The 25,742-nt window shown below is 41.0% G+C and overlaps 1 protein-coding gene across 2 annotated transcripts in view; it reads left to right on the plus strand.

Moving 5' to 3' along the window:
* The window catches only part of FGF14 (fibroblast growth factor 14), a 691,909-nt gene that overhangs the window by 658,309 nt on the left and 7,858 nt on the right, over positions 1-25,742 (plus strand). The window lies entirely within an intron of this gene.

Here is a 25,742-nt window from a genome sequence, read left to right on the forward strand (position 1 = left end):
AGAGGATGGTGGTGGATGGGTCATATTTGACCTGGGGAGAAGTGGGCAGCGGAGTCCCCCAGGGCTCGGTCCTTGGGCCCGCGCTGTTCAATCTCTTTATCAGCGATTTGGATGACGGGATGAAAAGCAACGTGTTTAAATTCGCTGATGATACCAAAATTGGGGTGAGGTGAGCACACTAGTAGGGAGGGAAAGACTGCAGCAAGACTTGGATAGATTACAGGGGTGGACTAGCAAAAACAGGATGCGCTTCAACACTGACAGGTGCAGGGTGCTACACTTAGGCAGTAGAAACCAGCAGCACACTTATAGAATGGGAAACTCCCTTCTTGAAAGCACGGAGGCAGAAAGGGATCTTGGAGTCATTATTGACTCTCGATTCAGAGAGATTAAAGGGTCTCCTGATTTGATTCAGGTTCAGAGATTTGGCCACCAAATCAGGCTGATCTCCGCCAAATCAAATCGGCAACCAAAGCTTCGCACAGCCCTCTCCTTTACATCCTGTAGTAGCTGTCTCTCTTGTGCCTTGGCCTTCCTGATTTTTCTTCTTGCATGCCTATGTGGTACTCTTATACTCATGGCTAGTAAAATGTCCAAGTTTCCACTTTTTATAATATTCCTTTCTGTGTTTCAGCTCATTGCAGAGTTTAGTGTTTAACCAGATCAATCTATTGCTTCACTACCTACCCTTCTTCTGCAATGGGATAGCCTGCTGTTATGCCTTTGATTTCTCCTAGACATGTTTTCCTCACAGACTTGTTTCACATGGTGTCCTGTGCGCCAACTCCCTGGGATTCTTCGAGTCTGCTTTTCTGAAGTCCTGTCCATACTGTGCAGTTCTCCTTCCTTTTTTTTCCTTAGGACCTTGATTTATCTCATTTTGTGGTTAGTCACATCTGTTACATAGGTAAACTATTCTTTTTCCACCTGAGTTTTGTGTTTAAAAGCTATACAATTTGAATCCGATGTGAACCTATAATTCAGTACACATTTTTTTTCAATTCCTTTTCTGTCTGATGGATTTTGAAATCAGAATCTCAAGTCAGAAGGATATTTTAGTGCAATTTAACCAATGAAAAGAGCAGTAATTATGTTTCTAGTTTACTTCCCACCCACTCACTCTAACCCCCCAGTTTTTCAAATTTCTCTTGCATTTTAAAACATCAGCTATATTACAGCCTGTCCCACCAATTTTGTAGAAAGACTCACAGTGAGTTAAATGTGCACAAGATTAGTCCCTATATCAACTGGATACCGATATACACAGGCATCTCTTCATCCATCTATATCAGGGCATCATTTGACAGATAATATTGGTTTCCTTGTTTAAGTATGATGTGTGGGCTATGGTACTTCATATTGCCCACAGTGTGAGATGATCTACCAGAGGGGTCAAAGTCAATAGGAAGTTTGCATAGGTACCAACATATCTTTATATCAAAACACTTAAGGATTTAAACACGAGTACTCCTAATAAAATATCTTTTAATTTAGAATCTTTTACCTGTGTGTGTGTGTGTGTGTGTGCGTGTGCATGTGCATGCACATACACATGCACATTTTCCATCAGAAATTGTTTACTGCTTCTCAGAGGCAGGTGGAAACTCACCTGCTTGCTGAGGCTTCTGGCTGAGGTAGCATAAATGTGATTGAGCATCCTGCTTAAAAAAATTAAATTAGGCAGTTTGCAAGTATGTTGTCCTTGCTGCATTGTGATGGGAATATAGCAGTCTTGTTCTGTTATTAGAAGTGTTTAACCAGCTAGCAGTTTGTTTGTTTTTTATTTTAAATTGATTGTTTTAATTGACATGTCATACAGACACTCAGTAGCCCGTAGACTTCTGATACCTTCTAAGGAATGCAAATATAAATTTGGGATTTATATTTTGAATAAATACAAGTGGTAGCATTCCCATTTTTTCATCCTTCTCTTCAGTTTACACTAGCTTTTGTCAGTTTAAATTAAGAACTCTACGCTGCTTAAGAAATCTACCCCCACCCCACACCCACAATACCTTCCTTTCTACCCCTCTATTTGGTATAACTGATTTCCCCATAAAAAGATGCTAAAAGCTGGTGATAAACTACTTGTTCTACCAATCACTGTTAGGTAATTACTATCATATAATTGCACTGATTTAAATACCAGCTATATATTCATTGGTTGGTATTTGGTGAGATATTTGGCCAGATACCTGGGTAATTATTCACCTTCGCTTCAATGTAAAATTTCCAATCTAATTAAAAATGACTCATTTTCAGATAGAATACTGAACAAGCCCTATTCGAAATACAAGACTGAGTAATTAAAATGTTAATTATAATCCTCCAATAAGAACCCTGAGTATTTTTATTTAGATATTCCAAGTGGAGTACTGTTTCAGAATGCTATCTGTATCCCTTTTGTAATGCAATGTAAATTAGATTTGAGTTAAGCTTATGTTTAGCAGAGATACAAACCAAGGCACCAGAGAACTCTTCAGCAAGAGGTATGCAGACCGTGGGTGTTGTAAAAGTCATGAGCTTGTAAAGTGTCAGGCAAGAGGCAGACACTCTGTGGGTAGAGAAAGGATATTTTTTTCTCAAATACTTCACTTCTTTATTATTGTTAAGAGTGGAAAAGAAAATATCTGCTTGGATTCTGGAGGCAGTGATTGGTTGGGAAAATCAAGTAAGTTCCCTCCCCCCCCATACACTCACACACTAGTAAGCATGAATACATGTATTTAATTTCTATTTTTAAAATAATTTAATTTCTATTTTTAAAATAGCTATATTAGCATAAGCTGATCAAACTGAATGTGGGGGCAACTGGTGCTTCACTGAATACCATCATATCTAAGTGCAGTACTCATTTTAAAGGTTAGAGTAGTGACTTCTGCAGTATTCTTTCTTGCAACTGTGCACGTGTTGACATGTAGGTACATGATCTGAACCATTACCTTTCTTTTCCAGTCCTCATATCGCATCCATTTGTTTGAATTTCTACGTTTAAAGTCCTACAGTTTTCTACATCACACTCTTCTGTTTAATTATTGTTCCACCGAAGCGTACCCTTCTTCTCTAGTTTCGTCCTTCTCCTCCCTAATCATCCATACTGTCTTCTATTTTTGACTTCTACCCATGTTCCTGTGCTTACAATGCTGCCCTCCTAGCTCTGCCATCCATTATATTTAAATTTATGTTCAAATCATTTTTGCTGAAGCAACAAATGCTTTTATAGATTATAGTTTTCATTCTCAACCATTGTGTCTTTGTTCTGTGTATAGGATTAAATTAGCCTTTTTGTTTATAATAGAGATTGCAGCAGGAAACATACATGATTCCATATTCTGGGCTGCACAAAACATAGGCTGAAAAAGCAATTCAGCAAAAAATGAAAATACTGAAAACCAAAGGAAACCCAGTCTATATATTTCTGAATTACATATTTACTCATTTGTGAGTACATAAAAATCAAATATATGTTAACATTAGTGTCAAGCAAAACTGCATTTTTGTTACTGCAATCATTGAACTATAAAAGCAGCACAACTATTAATTATCATTGGACACTTTTACATATGCTCTGGGGTTGTGGGAGCAGCGCTTTAATTAGAGCAGCTCTAAGACCCACTGTAATTAAAGTGCCACTGCATCTCATGTATCAGCATCCTTGTGTTTAAAAATGGTGGTGCGGGCACTTGAACTAAAGCTTGTTTAATGAGTTTTAGTTCAGGTGCCCCAGCCACCATTTCTAAGCACAGAGATACTGATACATGAGATGCAAGGGGCTGCTGGGGCACAGGAATTGCCATGCTTCAGCAGGCTTAGTCAGTCAAAAGCAATCTCCACACTCATGCCATGTTACTTATACTTCTTGACTGTGCTAAGACTCCTTTGGTCTGGTCATTTTGGCTAGGTAAAGACATTACACTTCATGCACTTTAAGGGCTCCTACAGTCGCGCAGGGAGCCTGCTCTGAAATTCAACCTGCAGGAGCAGACTCAATTAATCGAGTCTGCCAGAGCATGGAAACTGATGCAGTCTGGAAGCCTTCTGCTTCTGTGTATCAATGTCCCTGTGCATTCCTGTGCTGTAAAAATAGTGGTGGGGTGCTCTGAAATAAAACACGTTGGATGAGCTTTAGTTCAAAGCTTGCTGCTGCCATTTTTTCAGTGTGGGTATGCACAGGGATGCTGATGCACGTGGCATGTGTGTGTGTTTAATTGGCATACCTCGCTAATTAAAGCACTTAGTGCCTCATCCTGGAGCATGTGTAAAAATGCCCTGAGTGCACAGAAAGCACTTTACAGCTGTAAAAGAACAGATGTTCATGGCTGCAACAGGGTCTCACCCCAGTGGTTGCTGTCAGCCGCTTCAGCCCTTGTTGGTTTTACTTTCTTTGGGAAATCTCCTTTCAACTTCCCTGCCATGCCTTGATGTAATTATACTTTTAGGAAAAAGGGAAGCTGCCCCAGGACTCCCCAAGCAAGATCACATACTCATGAACACAGGTGTCATTGCTCTTTGCCTTAAAGGCTAATTATGTGGCTTCCTTCTCTTCCCTTTTAGCCATATCCAAGCTTTGCAGATGTTTATGAATGATTGGTGTTAAGCCCCTTTGTCCAGTCTAGTCACTATCTCATTCATTAGCCTTCAGCCAAAGTGTCCACTCCAGTCAATACAGGTCTCTAAACTTGGAACAACCTCTGCCACTGCTGGGGTGTCTGGCCTTCATGCCTTTCCTGGGCTCGGGACTCTACACCTCAAAAAATCTCAACCGCTTTTGAGCTTTGGCCTGCATTCTCTGTCCCTCCTGGGCTCAGGCCTCTGTCTCTCTAGCTGTTCCTCCAACTCTTGCCTTGGTGCTCCTAGGCCCAGGCCCTGTCTTCTGTTCCTCCTGGGCTAAGGGCCCCCTGGCTTTGCTTGTTCTCACCCCTCCTGAGCTATGGGTCCCTGCCTCTGGTTTTTGCCCCTTATGGGCTATGGATCCCTCACCCTACCTGCTCTCATCACTCTGTGGCTGGGGATCTGCTCCTTGGCCTTGGTCCCACTCCCAGGACAGTTGAGATGTCCACCAGTCTGGTAGTCTCAATCCCTAAAACACCGGTCTTGCTTATCCAGCTCAGCTATTAGTCAGGAGACTTGCTGAAGACCTTCTGCTCTGGAGCTTTTCACTCTATCACCCCCAGGGCAGACTACCAGCCCAGCTCTGGCCCTGGGTTTGTATCCTGAAAGCACAGCCTCTTTTGAATCATGTGGCTCCCTTGACTGGCTTCTATATCACCCACTGCCTGCTTCTCCTGCAGCCTGCTTTCCCTAAAAGTAGCAGAAGCCTCAAGCTCCCTGCTACAATGGCATATAAAACACTTTAAAAATGTCAGCTCTGGCTCTAAGTTAACCCTGGATGGATGTGTACTAACCCAAAGTGCTTTTTGTTAGAGTGATATATTGAATGTCTGTTCCAGATCCCATCAGGAGTTAACTTAGAGCACAATTGCTGCCATTTCAGGCAGCATTGTGCAGTGTTGTGCTCTAGCTGGGGGCAGAGCTTATTTGCTCTGTCCAGGCCTGGGTCAGCCACACCTTCTTGGCTGTCATGACAGTAACAGACTCACTGACAGCCTCTGATCCCAGTGCTGCATGCAGTCTGGCAGAGGAGAGGTGAGGAGGGGGAAGGCAGACAGCCAGCCCCAGCCAGGAGGGTGACTGCAGGGGAAGGGGGTCTAGGGTCTCTCTCCTGTGAGCTGCCCGAGCTGGTTTGCAGCACATCACTGCTTGGCTGGGAGTGGGGATTGTCGGGAAAGGACTCTAGGGTCTTTGTCCATGAAGCAACCCTGGCCAGGCAATGCCACAGCACCAGCAGGGGCCCTCATGGCAGGGGGTTCTGTTTCCCTTCTCTTCTCCCCAGCCACTGCTGACAGTCAGCAGCTGGCAGGGGGGCAGAGATGGGGAGGGGGGCTGCTCTGGCAGCCTCCTAGAAGGTGTGCAGGAGCATCCCTAGTGGCCAGTGCAAGCAGGTTGCAGGCTCCCTCCACTGAACAGTGAACATCTGTTCAGTTGGCTCCCATTCTAATTTATCACTCTTTGAGCAAAGCACAGTAAGTTAGAGCACTTCTACCAGAGGATTTTTGAACATCTATACTTAGCCTTTCATGTCTCCTAAGGGTTCCTTAACTGTAGGTGTTTTTTGCCTTCCCATTTCCAATACCAGGAGCAAGGGGTCATGGCTGACAATAAATAGGTGTATCTGGAGTTCCACTATACTTCAGTTTTCCTTACTACTGACCTTGCTTCCTTTCCTTTCCTTCCTTCATATGGCTAAAGGAAATGGGCTTCATTCTACAGCAATCCTGTGGATTTTTTAAACTTGTATCAGTGGCTGAAAAGGCACAATTTCATTGAGGGTCATATGGTTCTCCATTTGGCTGGGAAATGAGGCTGGCTGTGTAGATTTGGGCATGTGACTTAAAAAAAGGTTTTCAGACTTTGATGCCCAAGGGAATGGATGGACAAATGATAAACAAGTATACTGTTTCCCATGGTTTATGTTTATATGATTAAGCAGTGTAACTATTTAATCTGTCCACTTCTATATTGGCCTAACTGGAAGTAAACAGCTGTACCTTTAAATCTAAATGAAGCTGGTTTTAACTCCACTTACACTTGGATAGGAGTAGACAGACAAACTTGTTCTACTGATTCAGCTAACATGTGATAACCCCTTTTCAAACACTATATGGTGCACTGCCATAATTAGGCCTAAAGTTAATGCCCTAATTTTCAGAAGCGATAAAAACCTGCAATTCTCATTGACAACAACTAGCACTGTAATTGCTCAACTCTGAACTCCTAGAAATACGGTTCAAGAAGGGTTCATCACTCAAGAAACTAAAACATCAAAATTAGGAGCCATGTTTGAAAATGTTAACCTTATGTTCCAGGTTTACCCATTTTTAAAATGTAAATGAAGTTTAACTTTTGTGCTACACACTGTATTGGGAGGATTCGTTAGTTAATTTCTGTATAGAACTTTGAAGACATAAAACACCATATATTATACCTATAATAAAGTTTATTTCTTTTTTCTTCCAGTAGAATGTTAGTTTTCCTAGGAATGTGAATCTCATACTCATCTAAATAGCTCCGACACCCTACTGAAAGCCATTAAATGCATATCTCAGTAGAACAGAAACTATGGAAATAAATTTGAATAGTTCCTTTTGTCACAAATTCATATAATATTTGTACCTACATAATCTCCACATCTTTGCATAGGTATTTGCAATAGCCAGTTATGATCTTAACAAAGGAAATAAAATAATAAAAATCTCTTCTCTGAAATTTGTGACTGGCTGAAGCAAAAGCATCAGTCTGATGTCTCAGATTTTCTCTTTGTTGGTGGCATCATTTTAATTGCTACATTCTTCCAAAAGAGAGTTTGATTGACACATTGATAGCTCTCCAAAAGAAGTAGGCTACACACATGCGCACACAGCTGCACAAACAGAATCAGCTTGCAGCAACATTCATCTTTTAAACACTGGCAAAGCAGCTTACAAATATAAAACCTGGGGCCTGTCTTCCTTCCTTGAATATTCTGATTTTGTTCTAGGATGTCAGATTGTTAAAAAAATCTGCCAGAGGACAGAAGAACATTGTGAGGGCCCCCGACTTCATGATCCTTTTAGCCTGCTCCCTAGATCATCTGAAATGAAAATACTGAAAACCAAAGGAAACCTAGTCTATATATTTCAGATCAGTTTAATATTCTTTTTACTTCATTTAGCTTGTACATGCACACTGCCAATGCCTTATTTTCCTTCATGTTTCTGGGTAAAATCATGGGATGATTATTTTAGGCCCTGCATGGCAATCTTCCTGTTGACAAATTTACAAGCTTGATGAACAAAAGTTGGGTTTCCAATCTAGAACCTGGTTCTAAAATAAGCCTAAATTTTAAAGTTTAGCCATACAGGCTTGATGATTGCTTTTGTAAATATTTACTTATTAAAATATCAGTCAATGGCTGCACAAGGCACTCATGAAGCTTAATTCACAGTAGTGATGTCCATATTTAGGAGTCAGCAATCAAGAGAAACTTCTTTTGGTCCTGGTTCTACAGTAAGTTTAACATAACTCCTTTTGGTTTGTATGTGAAATAAGTCTATCCTGCAAGAGAAGAACAGGCCGCAGTTGTTTCCAATTCATGAGATATAAAATAAGAGAAACCTGGAGGAACCATTTCCCCCGTGAGCTGTACGTGGTGAAATATGCTTCTGGGGTGGAAGTGCTCATGCATTTCCATGGCAGTATTCCTTCCCAACCACTTCCCTCAACTAATGGAATTCCCTTCACATAATCTGAAGTGTGTTAGGGGAAAGCACTCCAAGGCCATGTCCAGATGAGCATGGCTGTGCAGTATGTGGTGCCACAGACATGTCTGCAGTGCCACATACCACACATTCAGTTGTTCTCCACACTGCACTGCATTATGGAGCAGTGTGGATGGTTTTCTGACCCCTGGATATCCAGAGGTCAAAAAAACCCATGGAGAAAAAAAGCAGAGCAGTGCATGCATGGGCAGCACACACCACTCAAAAGCAGAGCCAGGCTATCCAGAGCCACGCTGCGGCTGCCAGCCAGAGTCCATGCAGCAGAACTGCTGCTGCTGCAATCCTGGGAGGTCCCCAAGACCCCAGGTAGGGCCGCTGGGGCCAGTCCAGTGCTGATCCTAGCCTCCCCTGCCACCCTCAGGTATGCTGTGCGCCAGAGCATATGTGGCACGGGCATTCCCCAGGGACAATTAGCAGTGGCACAAGGTGCCCTGCATCTAACTGTCCCCAGGGAACCAAACATCCATACCACATGTGGATGCAGCCCAAAGGTACAAAGGTGAAGGTAGAAGCCCACAGAGCATTAGCTTGTCACACAATGATGTTTCTCCCTTCCTATTTTTGGTACACTGCATTAAAAGCAAGGCAAAAATATACAGACGCATGGGGGGAGATTTACACAGGCACTTTGGTGTCCAACTGCCATTTAAGTCCAAAATGTCGATCCTTCCAGACCTCTACCTAAATTATATATGCACCTAAATTATTTCAGTAAAGTTACCTGTGTGTCAAAATTTCTTCCCCAGTCACATACAGAACCACCCCAAATCTGATGGTATTGAACAACAGTGTTTATGGCACATCTCAGCCCTCTCAGGACTTATAAACTAGTCATCTCCAACTTAGTTTACCTGTAGGGATCAACAGAGTCAGGTGTGCTTTGAGAATATTTAAGCTTATACAAAACATACCTGGGGGAAGCAGTGGCAAGGGCTCTAATTCTTGCTATGCATTGTATATACTCTAGAGGGTCTGAGAACCAAACTCCTTATTGTGGATTACATGAGGCAACAGCAACCTAGGATTTGGGTATTTTGGGGCTGAGCTTGGGTTCTGCTTCTGAATCCAGGTCTTAGTTGGTGTACAAATGTTTTGTCATTGTGAGGCGCAGGACAAGAGATCATAAAACAATCATCTCTGTTTAAATGTGTTTTACATAGAAATTCAGAGATGCATTCAGTAGTCAAACACTGTACTCCTGCATGGCAAATACATACCATTGCATCTGTCAGATCTTAATAGTAATGGATATGACAGATTGGTTTTAATTAGTTAATACAGACAAAAAAAGAATTGTCTTTATTTTTTTCCCAGAGCATGGGGGCCTTGAGTCAGAGAGGGATTCCTTGTCTCTAACAGGCCCTGAAAAATAGGAAAATTAAATTATGACTCTTGTGTAATATTTCACCAGCCAAGAGATTCATATATATTCATAATGCTTAATATTGTATGTCAAAGAAGTATAAAGCTACATATACTTCCAAAATAAACCATTTTTTCCACAGTACATGCACAAAACAAACAATTAAAAAGCCCTCAATGGCAAATGAAAGAGGGAGAAGAAGGACCTATTTTTTCTTACATAGTCTCCATTTACTGTTTCCTCTGCAGCTCTACTTCTTCCTCTTCCCTCCATTCAGGACATGAGATACAACAGCTTAGACTCTGTAAGCAGATCTCATCTCCTTAATCTTACTTTCTCTCACCTATGTATTTGGCCCTTATATAAGTCACATATCTGAATAAATTTAAACAATGACTAGATCTTGTATGGCACCTTCTTATCAGCAGATCTCAAAGATGAGAAAAATGTTCCAGAGGAAGAGAAGAATTGGTATCATGCCCACAGTTTAAAGAACTAAGATTTTTTTTCTTAAATACATCCAAGATGTCAGCAACAATTTAGTGGTTCAGTATATTTGAAATTAGAGCTTAATTACTTCTTAAAATCAAGACAATGAGAATGGGGGGGATACAGTTTGGAAAAATTCTTCTCTCTACTATACTTAAATTCTTTTCTCTAGAGCCACAGAGTAGAGCATCCAGTTCTCACTGTCATGCGGGCCATGGGCTACCGGGTCTGGGGGTCACCTCCGGGTTAGAAGTCAGACAGTCAGAAGCCAGGAGCTCCATGCGGGGATCTGAGTCAGAGATGCAGAGGGTAAGGGAGAGTGCAAGGTCAGGAAGTTAGCCAGGTGATCAAACCAGAGCTGGGTCAGGTATCCAGAGGGTGAGGCAGAGAGCAAGGTCAGGAGGCTAGCTGGGTCAGATATACAAGGAATCCATCAGAAGCCATAGCACCACAAGCCAAGAGTGAAGCAACCAGGTATAAAGTTGAGCCCTGCTGCCTAGATGCTTACTCCTCCAGGTCAAGGGTTTGTATTGCAAGTGTGGAGGTGTCAGCCAACCGTGGCCACACTGGTGGCAGGGAGTGCATGTGTGGCTAGGCCCAGTTGGAGGGTTCTGTCCACCCATGTCCAGCCCTGCTGAGGAGGTGGCATATCAGGATGATGGGTTGTGCCAGGCAGGCTAAGGCCTCAGGTTCAAGGCCACAGCCTGATACTGATTAAAGTGCTGGCTTTTGTAAAGTATCTACTTCCTGGGAAGGCAAATGGGAATACCAAATTATTTCACAGATCATAGGCAGCTTTCAGATGATGTCAGCTTTTAGTCACTGACCAGAACTAAACTTGTACCAAAGTGCTAGGTGTGAAAAACTCAAAATCTTACTCCCTAGCTTGGTCTCCTTTCCGGTTTAGGGTTTTTGTATACCATACTGGACACATGCATTTTTCATGGAAGTAAGGGTATTCAAAATTGTTCTCAATTTTTTTTTTTTTTAGTGAAACTGATTAAGAGTTGTGTTTTCAATGGCTTTTGACTTCATATTCTTATGTTTTTTTCAGGATTGATAGTCAATATTTTATAGTCAAAAGCTGTTTTCTAACAGCAAGTGGTTTGCACAACTCTCCGTAAAAATATACATATATTAAGCTGGGGTATTTCCACATTCTTTTGTTTCATCTTCTTCACAAGAGGTAGAGCCTAGATTTGCCCATTGGAAAATATCTCAAAAAGAAGTCTTAGTTTTAATCCTGATCCTTTTCCTCCAAAAATGTTTACAATACACAGTGATGTATGCTTTGTGACATAGTACATCTTTAAAATCAGCTACTCAAGGGTAACAGATAACAGTGTTTTAAAATTACATTGGCATAGATGAAAACTGATTTCTCTTCCTTTTTCAGAATTACAGGTGAGGTAAATTCATTGCCAAGCAACAGTAGAAGTAATCTCATGCTAAACCTCATTGCTTTCTTTCAAATATACTCACCACAGCTAAGCCTGTTCACAAAAATGCAATGCATTGATTGTATATTGAATTCTTCTGAAAAGTAATAGAATTTATTTAGAAAGTCCTGATATTAAAGTATTGCAGTTTAAAAAAAAAGCCTAATCCACTTTCTTTCCTTGTACAGCCACCAATCCCCAGATGCAGATTAGAAGAATCAAAACAGTCTTACTGTACATCTCTTATCATTCAGCTTAGATTATAAGTGAAATAAACTGAAACTGCTCTAGGATCAATTTGCTGTTATTCATATCTTACAATGCTTGCCTTTCCAAAGTGAGGTGTAAGGATGAGTTTTATGTGCAAAATGCTAAATGGTTATTCAGGCTCTTGGAATTTCAGGCATCTACAATGAACAGAGACAGACTTAACACACACTTTTTTTTTTCTTAACTTACTACTAGTCATCAAAAAATCTTCTGTTTTATGTTTTATCATTGCCCTTCCGCAAATATTCCCAAACTACGTTTATCAGTTCTGTACTGCAGTGTATGCCACATCTCTGAAATAGTTCAAATTACTTTTTCCTAGTAAACTAAACATGGTATTCACATGTATTTTTTCCCCTTTCATTTCTTCTAATATATTTTAGGACTTACAATAATTAAAATCTGTAAAACATGGTACACCCCAGAAAATGTTCTCTCAATACCAAGGTTTATCCATGGTTACTCCATTACTGCTGCTACATGTAGTTTAGTATTTACATATAATTTTCTTATATCTAATGTGAGTTACAGTAACCCTGGCTGCTTTTTGGCAATACAGGCCCTGGGCATATGTTACACTTAAAGCGTGATTAACCAGTTAATCATGTCTTAAGTTGTTACCCGGCCACACATTAATTACATGATAAAACAAGGAATAAGCCACTAAGCTATAACACAAAAAATGTGTGATAATTTTACAGCTGGTTCCTATCTTGCCATTAATTAAATATGTGGCCAGGCTATGGCTCCCAGCCTTGGGGTGCACCATGCCAGCCACAAGAGTGCTCATGGTCCTGGGCTCCCCCTGCACCGGCAGTAAGGTATGATGGGATCTGATGTTCAGTCCAATGATCACTCCTCCTGCCATATATGTGTGGCATGGCAGGAAGCACAATTGCAGTGATCGTGCATCAGACCCTATGGTACCTTTACTTGCATGTCTGCCAGGGGGTGCAGAATCATACACACCTCTTGATGAAGACTGTTTGTGCCATGGTTACATTTTCTTGACTAGTGCTCAATATCATACCATTCCATGATAACTAGTTTAGATTGTTCAGGGGTTCTTAATAATGTTTTCTTGAAAAGAGTTCAAGGGAACCTATATGGTTTACCTCTCTTTCCAGTCAACCAAATATGAACTTTTTAATAAATTATTTTTTATCTTTAGATTCACTTGAAAGTGTTAGCCATATCCCTCACAGTCATACCTTTCTGGTAGACGCAGCTCACCAAAGCAGAAGAAGGACCAAATGACATTACTATATCAGAAAAAAATTCAAGTTGTAGTTGATTTAATTATTCTTGACCCACATCTACCATGTGTTAATTCTAAAAATAATGCATGTGTTGAGGAGTCATAACAGAGGAGTGTTGAGGAGCCATAACAGAGGTGAAAGGCACCTAAGACATGCAAAAATGTATAAGCTAAAGGAGGACACTTTTTTACTTTTACTTTAACTTGAATATTCTTGTACCTTGCTCTCAACGTATAAACTAGAATTTAGGCTCTTTTATATAAGTTCACACATTGTTTAGTAGGTATAAGTAGGGCTAAGAGAGTCTAAGGGTGCAGACAGAAGTGCAGCTCTGCGCTGTAACTAAGCATGCTTTGCTGGGATTGTTCTGAGTTACAACGATCTCCTAGACCAAATAGAAGTTCACTGCTGGTTCCAGAGGGGAGGGGAATTGAGCTGCTGTTTGCAAGCCTACAGCCAGTTTTCCCTATCAGTGGCCCCTCCTCTCTTGCAGCCTGTCCCTGTTTCAGAATGGGAGGATGAAAGGGAGCAGAGGGAGCTCATTATAGGAGTTCCTCAGCTGGCTCTGGAGGGTGGGGTGGGTGATCTGGAGTCCCTGCACCTCACCAAGACACCCTCCCCACCCTCTAGCAGGCACTGAAAAACTCACAAACCAAACTCACTTCACTTCCTTTCCCTTCTCCCATTCTGCAAATAGTTCAAGGTTCACAGGCAACACAGACAGAAGTTATAGAAGATGCTCTGGTTTGAAACAACTTTATCTGACCCCTGAGGGGTCAGCTTTTCACCTGATTGGCCATTTTTTAAGCTGTCTGCAGCTGTGCATTTGTGTTTGGTCATGGCTATAAACTGCTTTCTGTGGCTGGATCAGGCAAAAATTGTCACTTCTGTCTGTGCCCTAATTTATAGCACCTTAGAAATTATAGCGCCTCTGAACTTGAGCCAGGATCTAGAAGTTTTTGCAAGGATCAAAGAAATGCCATATTATTCCATTCCATTCCATTATTCTATTCACAGCAGTCTGCATTTATTGTGCCTGATATGAAGTGATATATTGCAGTCCTTAAAAACCCACAGCAGTGGTTAATTAATATTAATGTATAGGTAATTTCCTAACAAAAAACTAGGTGCAGTTTTTTTCAGCCCCTAGCTGCAACCGGTTTAAAAATTCCATTCATGGTGAGAAATGGTAAAAATATTGAGGAATGATCTTTGTTCCTGTTTTGTATTTAGTAATTTTTACAAATTTGCCCCATTTTTGCAGCAGTTAATGTTATTTAAGGCATTAATAGTAGGAAAACTATATATAGTCATGTCTGCAAAGGGTTAGATAAGATTGTGTAAAGGGTTACACCATCATTTGGAAGGGCTCAGTCTACTTCTGCAGTTGACTTTGAACTTCCCCAGTGGTTTAAGTGTAGTTAGATCTGTTATACTGACAGGTATCTAGGTGAGACCTTTACCTCCAGTGTTTTTGTTGGGGGGTTTTCTGAAGTTAGCTTCTTCATCTTTCCTTTTTGCCTCAGAACTTAGTGTTGACCTATTTTCCCTGAGCACCAACCTTTCCCAGCATAGAAACTACTGTTATCAATGTACAAATGTAACAAGCACAGCAGTCAAAGTGGAAGTGAATAAGAGGGAAAAAGACATGCCTGTTTATGATTTTCTATGAGAAGTCCTTTACCTTTCGAACAGGTAAACGTTGCCTACAATGCACATAGTCTATCTTAATAGCATCTAACATTCTGGCCTTTTCTTATTCATGCTGCAATTCCCTAGTTATGGATGTTACATATAAGTCAAGGGAGTTTTTATTAGATCAGCCTTGGAAACAGTTCTTTCTGTTTGGTGCTTAAGAACTTTAACATGATTTCTTACCTCACAGTTTTCAGGGAAATTAAATCATGATGCAGGTTTTGGATGGGTGCTCGCAAAAGGAGACAGGAGGCACATCTACCCAAGACATTAATGGGGTAGTAGACTAATAATACTGCACATTAGCCCAGCATGAAAAAAACATGCAACTAATGCGCAGTAGAATTAGTCTATTGCAGATTACCATCTCTTAAAAAGCATGTGCCAGCACTAATGCACAGTGTCGTCAATTATGGCACATTTTGTTTAGTCCCTGTAATAACAGGGACTAAATGAGATGTGCTATAATTATGGTACATTAATGCACATGTAGATGTACCCAGGATGTCTCAGATCAGTGACATAAATGACTGTGTATTGCATTTATTATTAAAAAAGGATATACCTGACCCAAAAATTCAACCTTTGTATGGATTCTCAGATCAGAATTCTAACTTTGTAGCTCTAGACTATTCCTATGTAATATATTTAAACTTTTTTTCTTTCTATTACTTGTGAAAGGCACCATTTTTCTAGCACCTCTTATCTTGAATTTTAGTTGAAGGATGATGTAGTTGTGGCACATTAAATGACCTACAGACAAGTTTGTGAGTTGTAATCTCAGACATCAGTTGTCTTTTCAAAATTGCTTTCCCAAATCTTTTCTCATACTTTCTCCAGTTACAGAATCATTGCCCCACTTAAGGGCTTTGTGTTCATTCTTTCTCAAAAACTGAACATCATGTATCTTTTCTATTATGGAATTAATTCAAATCAAGGTTAATTTATTTAGGAATCAATCTGGATAGCCTCTGAATATATCAGAATCACATATCAGAGATGTCCATATACAGACAGGAAAAATTCTGTCACCCAACTGCCATGTTTATTCATGTACAACATGCATTTTTTTCCCTGAAAGTTAGCTACAGGAAATTGGAAGCATGTCTTAAATAAGGAAACGTGGGGAGGAGAGGGTTTGATCATATAGAAGCTGAACTGCCAAGCCCTTTCCCCAGCAGGGTGGGTAGCCAGTGAGCCAATGGCCCCTGCTGAGTCAGCTGAGCATCCATCTAGCTCACATAGCGGAGTTGAGCAGCACCTGTTCATGGCCTGATCCTGTTGAAGCCAAACGTCTTGGCTTCTCTTCTTGGGTTGTGTGAGCCCTCAGCTGACTCAACAACTGTTCCTAGCTGCCCACTCACCCCAAGAAGAGTGGCCCAGCAGTTCAACTCAGCCAGCTGTGCCTGACAAGTCAGCTGAAGGCTGATCTTACTAGAGATGAACTGCCTGTCCTCTCATCTTGAGCCAGGTAGGCAGGCAGCTCTACCTGCCTTGCCCTGCATCTAGAGGATTACCAGAACAGGGCTCGGTAATTACCAAACCAGGATTATCAGGTTTTGCTTCCCCCTAACTGCAGCTGTCTGTTTCCCTACACAAACACTTAACGAGTATTTTCAAGGAAAAATCTCTTCATTTCACCTTCCCCAAAAAACCCAAAGAAGATGCATGTTTTATTCAAGGATGCATGGTGTGTGAGAAAATACACTACTTCCCTCCTGAGCTGTTGATTATGAATTCACTGTAGATCAGAAATATGTAAGTACACAAATAGATACTACCCTGCACATCATTTGCAATGTAACAACATCTTTTCCATGGATGATGTGGAATGAGTGTAGAAACTTGGATCCTTTCCTTTCTTGTCTACATATGACACATTTTCTACTTGTACCAGTTTTTCAAAATTGGGTGTCATTTGACATCATAATCTGGCTAGTAAATTTGTGGAAGTAAGAAACACAGGAACAGCTATTCTATGTATGTACATATCTGTCTGTCTGTTTAAGGATTCCCTCACTAGCAGATCCACCACTGGAATATATGAAGTGTCACATAATAAATCCAGTTATAAATTCCATTGTTAAAACTGATCTATTTCCAGTAAAAATGCAAGAAGCGAACTTTCCTCAAATGAGTGATAATTTCCTCGATGTTGTCATTTCTGTAACTTGACAATTTCACCAAGTGGTGCTTTATCTCTAATCTTTACTTTTGTGGGTAAAATATTTGTGAAGTTTGTGGTAAGTCAACTTTGAATCCTACAGAATTTTTCTATTGCCTGACTATTTTAACTTCCCAAAATCTTTCATTCTGGCAGAGTGTTTTGTGCACAAAATGGAAGCTCTACCTTAATATACAGGAAGGCACGATGGGAAATACTGGTTTGAGCAGTGATGCCTTTAGCATATATCTCTAAATAGTTCTTACATTAAGACCAAATATTCTTTACTATCCCAGCATATGACCACATTCCATGCTTGAATAAGAATAATAAAGTTTTAATAAACGTAAAGTTTAATTCAGACAAGATGTAGGTGATACTGATGTGAGTTCATCAATTCTTTATAATAATTACTGTAGTAATGTCTTTCTTCCTGTCCTAACAAAAGTCTGCCTTGCTTTTCCCTTTTTTGGATGTCCCCACGGCACTTATGAAAACATCACTGTATCCATAATCTTTTCATGACCTCACAGAGACCCAGATTCTTTACATCTTCACTATCTCTGCATCTGTCCTTCCTCATGAAAGCTGCTCTATGTCATTCTGTGGAGCAGAACATGTTGGGCTTCTTCCCAATTTCTGCTCCTTCCAATATTTCTCACTTCTCTCTTCTCATCGTTCCTTCTCTTTCAAACAGCACTCTTGTCTGAATTGTTTATCTTCTCCCCTTCTGTGTTTCCATCAATTGTCCAACTCTACCTCATCAGCTTTCTACTGTGATTTCAATTCCTTACTTACCTACTTCATCTCTCATTCTTACATGATCCTTCCCTAACACAATAACAGTCTTGATCCTCCTTGATCCCATTTTCTTTTCCAAACCCCACTCGTCTTCTTTCTCCCTTTCATCTTAAAGCTCATTGAATACGCATCTACAATCACTGTTTGTAGTTCCTGTCCTCTGATTTTATTTCAGACCCTCCCCAATTTGGCTTGAATTTCTAGACATTTCATTGAAGTTGTTTTTCCCAAAGTCTCCAATGACCTCTTCCTATCCAAAGCTCTGGACCAGTATGCCATCTGCATCCTCAATGACATACTAGCTGCCTTTGGGACAATCAGTCATGCTTCTCTTCTTGAAAGTCCTCCTTTTGCTTCTGTAGTACTGTCCTTTACTAGTTCTCTTCTTTCCTCCTATAGTGTGCCTTTAAATGATCTTCTTATCTTCTACCTAACTTGCTATGAAGGGTTCCACACAGCTCTCATTCCTCTCCTCTCCTCTCCCTTATTATGCAAATATGCAGCATGGAAAACCTATTCATGTTCGCCACATGCATTTTGTGGCACCTCAAAAACCTTTGATGTGCTATGAAGTACACGTTCCTGCTTGTGGGGGATGTGGCCTTTCTGTCCAAATTAAAACCTAGCCTGTCTCACCTGGATGTCTCACCACTAGAACAAGCTCAATACGACTCAAACATTTTGCCTGTCACTCTGCCTAGTAACCTGGGAGTCAACTTCAAATGAGATGTTTTTGAGGTCCTCACATTCTTTCTACGTAACCAACTATAAGATAAGGCATTTTCTATGTAGTCATATAACACAAACTGCCATCCAAACTCTTATCTTGATTTCTGTAGCATTCTTTCCTCGGGCTTTCACAAATATAATCATGCCTTACTTATTTACATTCAGCATGCTTCTGCAAAGATCATTTTCCTACCCCATTTCCTTGACTATCACCCTGTCTTTGAATCCTTTCAGTGTCTTCCCCTTTCTCTATTGCATAAAATCTAAGTACATGTCTTCATTGTCTAGACTCTTCATGAAGTAACCCTTTCCTACCCAGCTTATGTTTTACAATTAAACTATTGACACCTGCCTCCATGACACCAGCCTCCATTGCCCACATGTTAAATTGTTGAACAAGCAGCTTTGTGCTTTCCTTCAGGCTACCTTCCCACCATTTTTAAAAAGAGCTTCTTAGAAACATGCAGAAAACTACTTTATTATATTTCTTGAAATTCCTGCTTAAAACTCTGTTTTCCAGTTATAGGTTTATAAAGCCTGACATCTTTTGCACTGGTGGCATGCTGAGATTATGGCATACCATGATGGCTGATATTATCTAGTGTTTTACTTTGTCTGTGGGGTGGTGGTTGTAGTTGTGTTGGCCTAAGGACATAGGCAGACAAGGTTCTTTGGGTAAATATGATTTATTTTATTAGACCAACTAATAGTTGGAAAAAATTGTACTTTGCAAGCTTTTGGGTACAAACACCCTTCTTCAGGCATAGGGAGAATCTGTTGTATCTTGCCTTATACTTAGATTTTAAGCTGTTTGGGTTGGAGACCATCTTTCGTTCCTGTGTTTCTGCAGCACACAGCACAGTCGGGGTAGAAACAGATATTAGCTCTGTTTGGGGTTTTTTTTTTGTGGTTTACACAAAGTGAAAGCAAACAGATGTCCATACCTTCTGTCATACCACAAATGCGCAAGTTTGTGGCCCTGATAGAGGCCAGGAATAAACTGGGGCACTTTATTGTGGCCCACATGCTTGTTTGGGGTGGAAAAGCTCAGGCAGCATGAAGCTGCCTGGGCTCTCCAGCCTCCCTAAGGCAGGAGCTCTGCAGGCTTGAGGGGTCCTGTCCTGTACACCCAAGGGGCCAGTATAGGCCCCTTTAAGTGATCTGGCATGCGTTCCTAGCAGCAGCACACAGCAGGGGCTGCAAATAAGAGGGATTTTCCTGTGTGCACCTGCTAATACAGAGCGAGGAGCTCTGTTTGAGTTCTTCCTGCATGCTTGTAGGTGAGTGTGGGGAAATCCCTGCGATTCCCCTGTGCCCCAGTTAGGGCACAGTGACCAGGGACTTCTATAGATGTCCTTGGAGTACAATGAGCTGTGCCATGAAATATTATGAATCTATGAAATATTATGTAGCAGCCAATCACGTTTCACTGAAGATGTCTGTTTCCAGCCTGGAATCATAGTTCATGATTGGGTTCTTAAGTACCTTGTAATAATAATAATCAAGGATGCTTAAATACAATTGCCCCTGTGAAAAGGTGTTGATAGCCAAACCTTGTTCTTCCTCTTTGCCAGGGAGGGGCAATTCTTTCTCCATGAGGGAAATAAAAGGAGCAGTACATGATCCGGCTAAGCTGATAAACAGTTATGGACCCAGTGAGAACTGAAACAGTCCTACCTACATCCCACGACTGGATAATTGATCGTTACCTGCTTCTGATCTTTTTGCTAACTGCCATAATTTTGGCATTAAAGGTGATAAGGGATTGTCTTACATTTCTAGTAAATAAAAACTGCTTTACATATGTAATCTTGTGAATTTGTTGTGAACTCAGTCCTTTACCTACCACCAGCAACGTATTTGCCTATAAAGGATCTGTGTAGTTTGTGTTGTCATAAATAGAAAAAGAAAGTCTTGTTTCCTGTGTATCAGCATAACAGAAGTGTTAACCAGAATACATTTTGTGTGACAGAATCCAGATTTGAATATACCAATATGACTCCACCAGTCATTCTACTGATCATTTTGATGTAATACAAAACCTCTTTTTTTGGGCAGGCATTTGTTTGGGAAGGCTGGTTATTAAAATGGGATACAATTTAACGGTAAAGAGGTTATTTCTTTTTTTTTTAAATATTGCTTGAGATACCCAAAGGCTTTGGGACTGGATCCGATCACACCATAGATTCACCAAGGTACTTCCACAGCCATCAAAGGTCTTTGAATTCAGCTGTATAACTTATTTGTTTAGAGTAACTGTAGTAGTCAGGACTGAATAACTCTGTGTGTGTCTAAATGAGACATTTACTGCAGAGTTGCCTAAATAGCTCCATAGTAAAGTCTCAGCCTCTACACATGCAGCCCTATTAAGCCACAGTAAACCAATAAATGCCACCATAGGTTAGTAGTTGTCAACACAAGTACTTTCCTACGGCAACATTTAGTGTGCTGCAGTGCATGTGTACATGCTGACGAGGCTGACTGTGGCATGAAGGTGCTTCAATGCAGGGGCTCTGCACTGGCACCCCCTCATGCCCCAACCAGCCCCTCCACAGCACATTGAGCCAGGTCGTAGCAGCCCCAGGTGGGCACGCTGACCCCCCAGGTCCCCTGCCAGCTTGGGTTACTCTGACCCATCTCATTGTGCGGTGGTCCTGGGCACACACATAAACATTACACCTGGGAGCAATAAACTCTGGTGAGAACTGCATCAGAGTTTATTCAGTCAAATTAATTTCACATGTAGATGCACCCTCTTTTTTATTAGCAGAAATACAGATACATAGCTTCTATTAAAAATAACTTACCACAAATGGTAAACTAGCCACCGCCTGACAATTTAAAGTTAATGCTTATAGTCTGCTCAGTCAGACATTTTTATTTTCCCAGTGCTTTGAGGGGAGGGGAGGGTGAAGGTAGCTGTGCATTTGGACTTCCAGCATGCTGATCATTTTTGACACATTTCTGATGTGAAATAAACATAAAATGTTTTTGATTAATACAAACTCCAGTTCTGCAATCTCATTATGAGCCTGACTCTGCTAGAGACAGGACTGTAACACTAGATTGTAAAATCTTCAAATAAAAACTCAGGACGCATTGCCAGGGACCCATTACCAATAAACAAATACTTATTTTGGAAGTTTTCAAGTTTGTATGAATAAACAGTGATTTCCCCCCCACAAAAAATAAATAACATCTTCTTTTTACCAAATTCAAATAAAGGTAGGTAAATAGTTTTTAAATTCTGATGAAGTAAACCTATACAAATTTCTCTCTACATAGAGGAGGTATTTACCCTTGTATTGTAGAACATCACTTTATACTTTTGTTAAATACATGAATTAATCCTAATTTTTACAGAAGTTTGACAATTATGACAGCCGTTTTTCCTACCTATTTTTTACTTCAGTTTGGAACAGATTCCTACAGACCTTGTTCTACTTAAGACTGATTTTAGCTACAATTATAATCCGAACAAGTAACACAAGTCACAATTTTAAAAAATAATGTTTAATTCATATAGCTAGTATTCTGGCCTGTGTGTCTAAGACTATCTATTACATTTCTGTTTTCTAAACAGATATTTGTAAAAAGATATTTTTTATGGTTTGTTACCTAAAGAATTACATGGTTTAAAGGGGTTATTAAAAGAAAAACATACAAATATCCTTTATAAGCCTCATACCCCAACTGAGGTGGGGTGGGGAAGTGAAGCTGGTAAAGATAAATGGCAGGAATTTTTCTCTCAGAAAACGTGTGGTGACATTTGTGATCATATAGATTTAAAGGGAAACAGAATATTGGATGGAGAAGAGCAGCATGTGTGTTCAAGAAGCTGAGTGAAAGCTTTGTGCAGGTACTTTTTGGTTATCTTGTGTTGTTTCAGCAGCCTAGGAAAATGAAAAATGTAAACAGTATAAGACAGGCATGTGTTTACCAGTCAGTTCTGCTACTATTTCAACTTGTCTTCTGTTTTGCCTTTGATTCTCCTTGAGTCTTTCTGTGAGTTGGCATCAATTCAAGGAGAAAGGAAGGCATCACAGACAGCAAACCTCTTAAAAGTCTGGGACAGCTTGTTGGAAATCTGGTATCTGGTGGGAAAGGTGACGTTACAGTCTAGGGGTTTCCTGTATCTTGTCTGCTGGTTTTTGTTCAAACAAGTTGTAGTTCCTACATCCTTGTACAAATGAATTATTCTACAAACAGGAAGGGAGTGCTACTGAGAGAACAATAGTAAGTTTATGAGTAGAGACAGAACTGTCACACACTACAGATAAGTATCACTTATTGGTACACTATAACTAGTAGTATTAAAGAATTTAGTCTAGATTCAGCACTTAAGCATGGACTTTGCAGTTATGTGCCTTTAAGGTTTGAAGCTAACTATGATGCTATTCAACAGAACTTTGAGGTGTATTGCTCGCCGCACAAAGATGATAGATATGTTTTACTCAGAGGGCGCAGAAGGTCGGCAAAATTATGAAAGGCTAAAGAGTCAATCTTGGAAGTTTTTGGAAGAGAAAGGTTAACACCGTGATTTCCTTGCAAAGCATGAAATTGTGACTGGGATCAGGAACAAAAATAGAGACTACTGGAAAATCCAGTGATAGCTCTTGACAGATAATATGTGGAATTGTAACCAATGGAATTGACCAGTTCAGAATAAAAACAGATTGTAGAACTTGCCAATGCCTGCAAGCAATGCAGTGTGCTTTGGCTTGATACTGCGTGATACTGTGTGGACACCGCACTGATGCAAGTGACTCCAGCATGAACACAGAAATAATGTTGCTACTAGAATTCTCGCTGTTGTAACTTCTGTGTAGACAAGGGCTAGAATTGTTACTGGTCCATTTCTGTTCACTTATTTAAAAAGGCATCAAGAACACACCACACTGCTTTTATTTTCATACACAAATATAAATGAAAATATTACACTTGTATATGTAATTAGTGATTCAACTTCTGCTGTTTTGCTGCTATATACCAGTTTTGTAGTTTAAAAAAAAAATATTAACATATATTTTAAGTGTTTTTTCCTCCCTAAGGTTTATATTAAAATCTGTTTCCTGTGCCTCCTTTTTATTTCTCTTGTTATATTTTATTCCTATTCACTCCTGTTAATAAAAATACACACTAATTGTTTAAATAGATTAGATAACCAGATTGCCGTAAATTTGTGCTTTGAGCTGGATGGCTTCCAAAGGGTTCAGACAGAAATAACATCTGAAACGTTTCAAAGGGCTTTGAAACGCCTTTGAAACATTTCAAAAGGCTACCATACAGATGTATAAGTGGGATAAAAGGCTCCTAAGTGTGACAAAGTAATGCCTACAGGGAGCATGTACTATGGGAGCAGGTACTATTTAATAACATTTTGTTCCATTGACTTATCCGTCCTCCAGTATTCCCAAATACAGTGACTCTCCTCTCCCTCCTCCTCCACCCCAACTCCAAGCACTTTGGCCATTACTGCATGCTCACCCCACCTCCACCCTGTTGCACTTTCTGCCCCCTGGGGCTCCAGCACTCAGGGCTGTGGGCACTGGGGCTCCTGCAACTTTGGGCATTCTGGACCCTTGCTGCTCCCTGTACATCAGTGCCAGGGCTCCTGGTCCTGAGGTGCTCCAGTCACCAGGGCTTGCAGAACTTGTGACACTCTGGAAACCCCAGAGCACCCAGGTGCCTGGAGCAGTAGCACCGTGAGTGCTGAGAGCCCCTGTCTTGGATGCAGATAGTCGTTTCCTGACTGTTACCTCACTGAAGCCTCTTGTACTCCGGCATTGACAGTCTTTTCCACTTTTATGGAAGGAGATGTCATGGAGTTCTCCAGGGACAGTGCTTTCTTGAGACCCCTGCAGATTTGTTGGTCTTTAACAGTGCCCCCCAAAGCCAACCCAGGCTACTTTCTACTCTAAGACCCTGGCTTTTTGGTTCTTCACCCTCACTGGTTCTCCAGGGCCCTGATTCAAGAAGCTATCTTCCAGTTCAGCTCCTGAGAGAGGGACTTTACCCCTTTTTGGAGAGAACAAATGCAACTAAAGTTATAAGCATTAGACAGTTTCATATCAATAAAGAGACAGGCCATCCCACCAGAGGTTCTCTGTCCTCCACAAAGAGTTAAGCAGTTCCCTTGCCCCAAATCCAGCCCACATAGCCAAGAGCAGCCCCAAGGAATGCTCTGTAGTTCTCTTTCCAATCTGCCCAGCTCCTGGACAGCTTATGTCCCTCTCCATACTCTGTCCCCAATCAGAGTGTGTCAAGTATTATGCTCTGTCAACTGTTGTGCTCATAGTTTCATAGTTTCTAGGGTCGGAAGGGACCCGAGCAGATCATCTAGTCCGACCCCCTGCCATGGCAGGAAAGATTACTGGGGTCAAACGACCCCAGCAAGATGTTCATCTAACCTCCTCTTAAACACCCCCAGGGTAGGAGCCTGCACCACTTCTCTTGGAAGTTGGTTCCAGACCCTAGCCGCCCTGACAGTGAAGTAGCGCCTCCTGATATCTAACCTAAACCTACCCTCTGCCAGCTTGTGACTGTTATTTCTGGTCACTCCTGGCGGTGCTCGGGGGAACAGTGACTCCCCCAATGCCTGCTGATCCCCCCTGACTAGTTTATAACAGGCCACTAGATCCCCCCTCACCTTCTCTTCGGGTTCAGGTCCCGTAGCCTCTCCTCATAGGGCCTGCCCTGCTGCCCCCTGATCTTATGAGTGGCCCTCATCTCATTCAGCTTCCCCCCAACCTCCCAGGTGTTGTCTATCTTCATGTGTAGATGTGTCAAAAAACTGTTCCAGTCTCTGTTGATGCTAGAGGTCCACCTTGTCTTGTCCCACAAGTAGGCAGATCTCTTACTTCACTGACTCTTAATCCATTCATTCCCCATATACTAGCTTTAGTGATAAACTGAGGCATACAATATTGTAACGACATAAATGTATTTAAAACAGAATTATCACAATAAACCCATAGTTCATCATAGGAGCAGGAAGCACCAGCAACATGCAACCACAGAGACGGTCAAGTACTCTAACTGGAAGACACAACAGGAGCTGCACAACTGTCATGCAGCGGAAGCACAATGTTTAAAAAATGTTGCTAAGTGTGAAACATTTAAAATGGTATGTCTGCATCTGCCTTAACTAGCTTG

Source organism: Crocodylus porosus, unplaced genomic scaffold (assembly GCF_001723895.1).
Source record: "Crocodylus porosus isolate Cpor-Errol unplaced genomic scaffold, CroPor_comp1, whole genome shotgun sequence".
Taxonomy (NCBI): Eukaryota; Metazoa; Chordata; order Crocodylia; family Crocodylidae; genus Crocodylus; species Crocodylus porosus.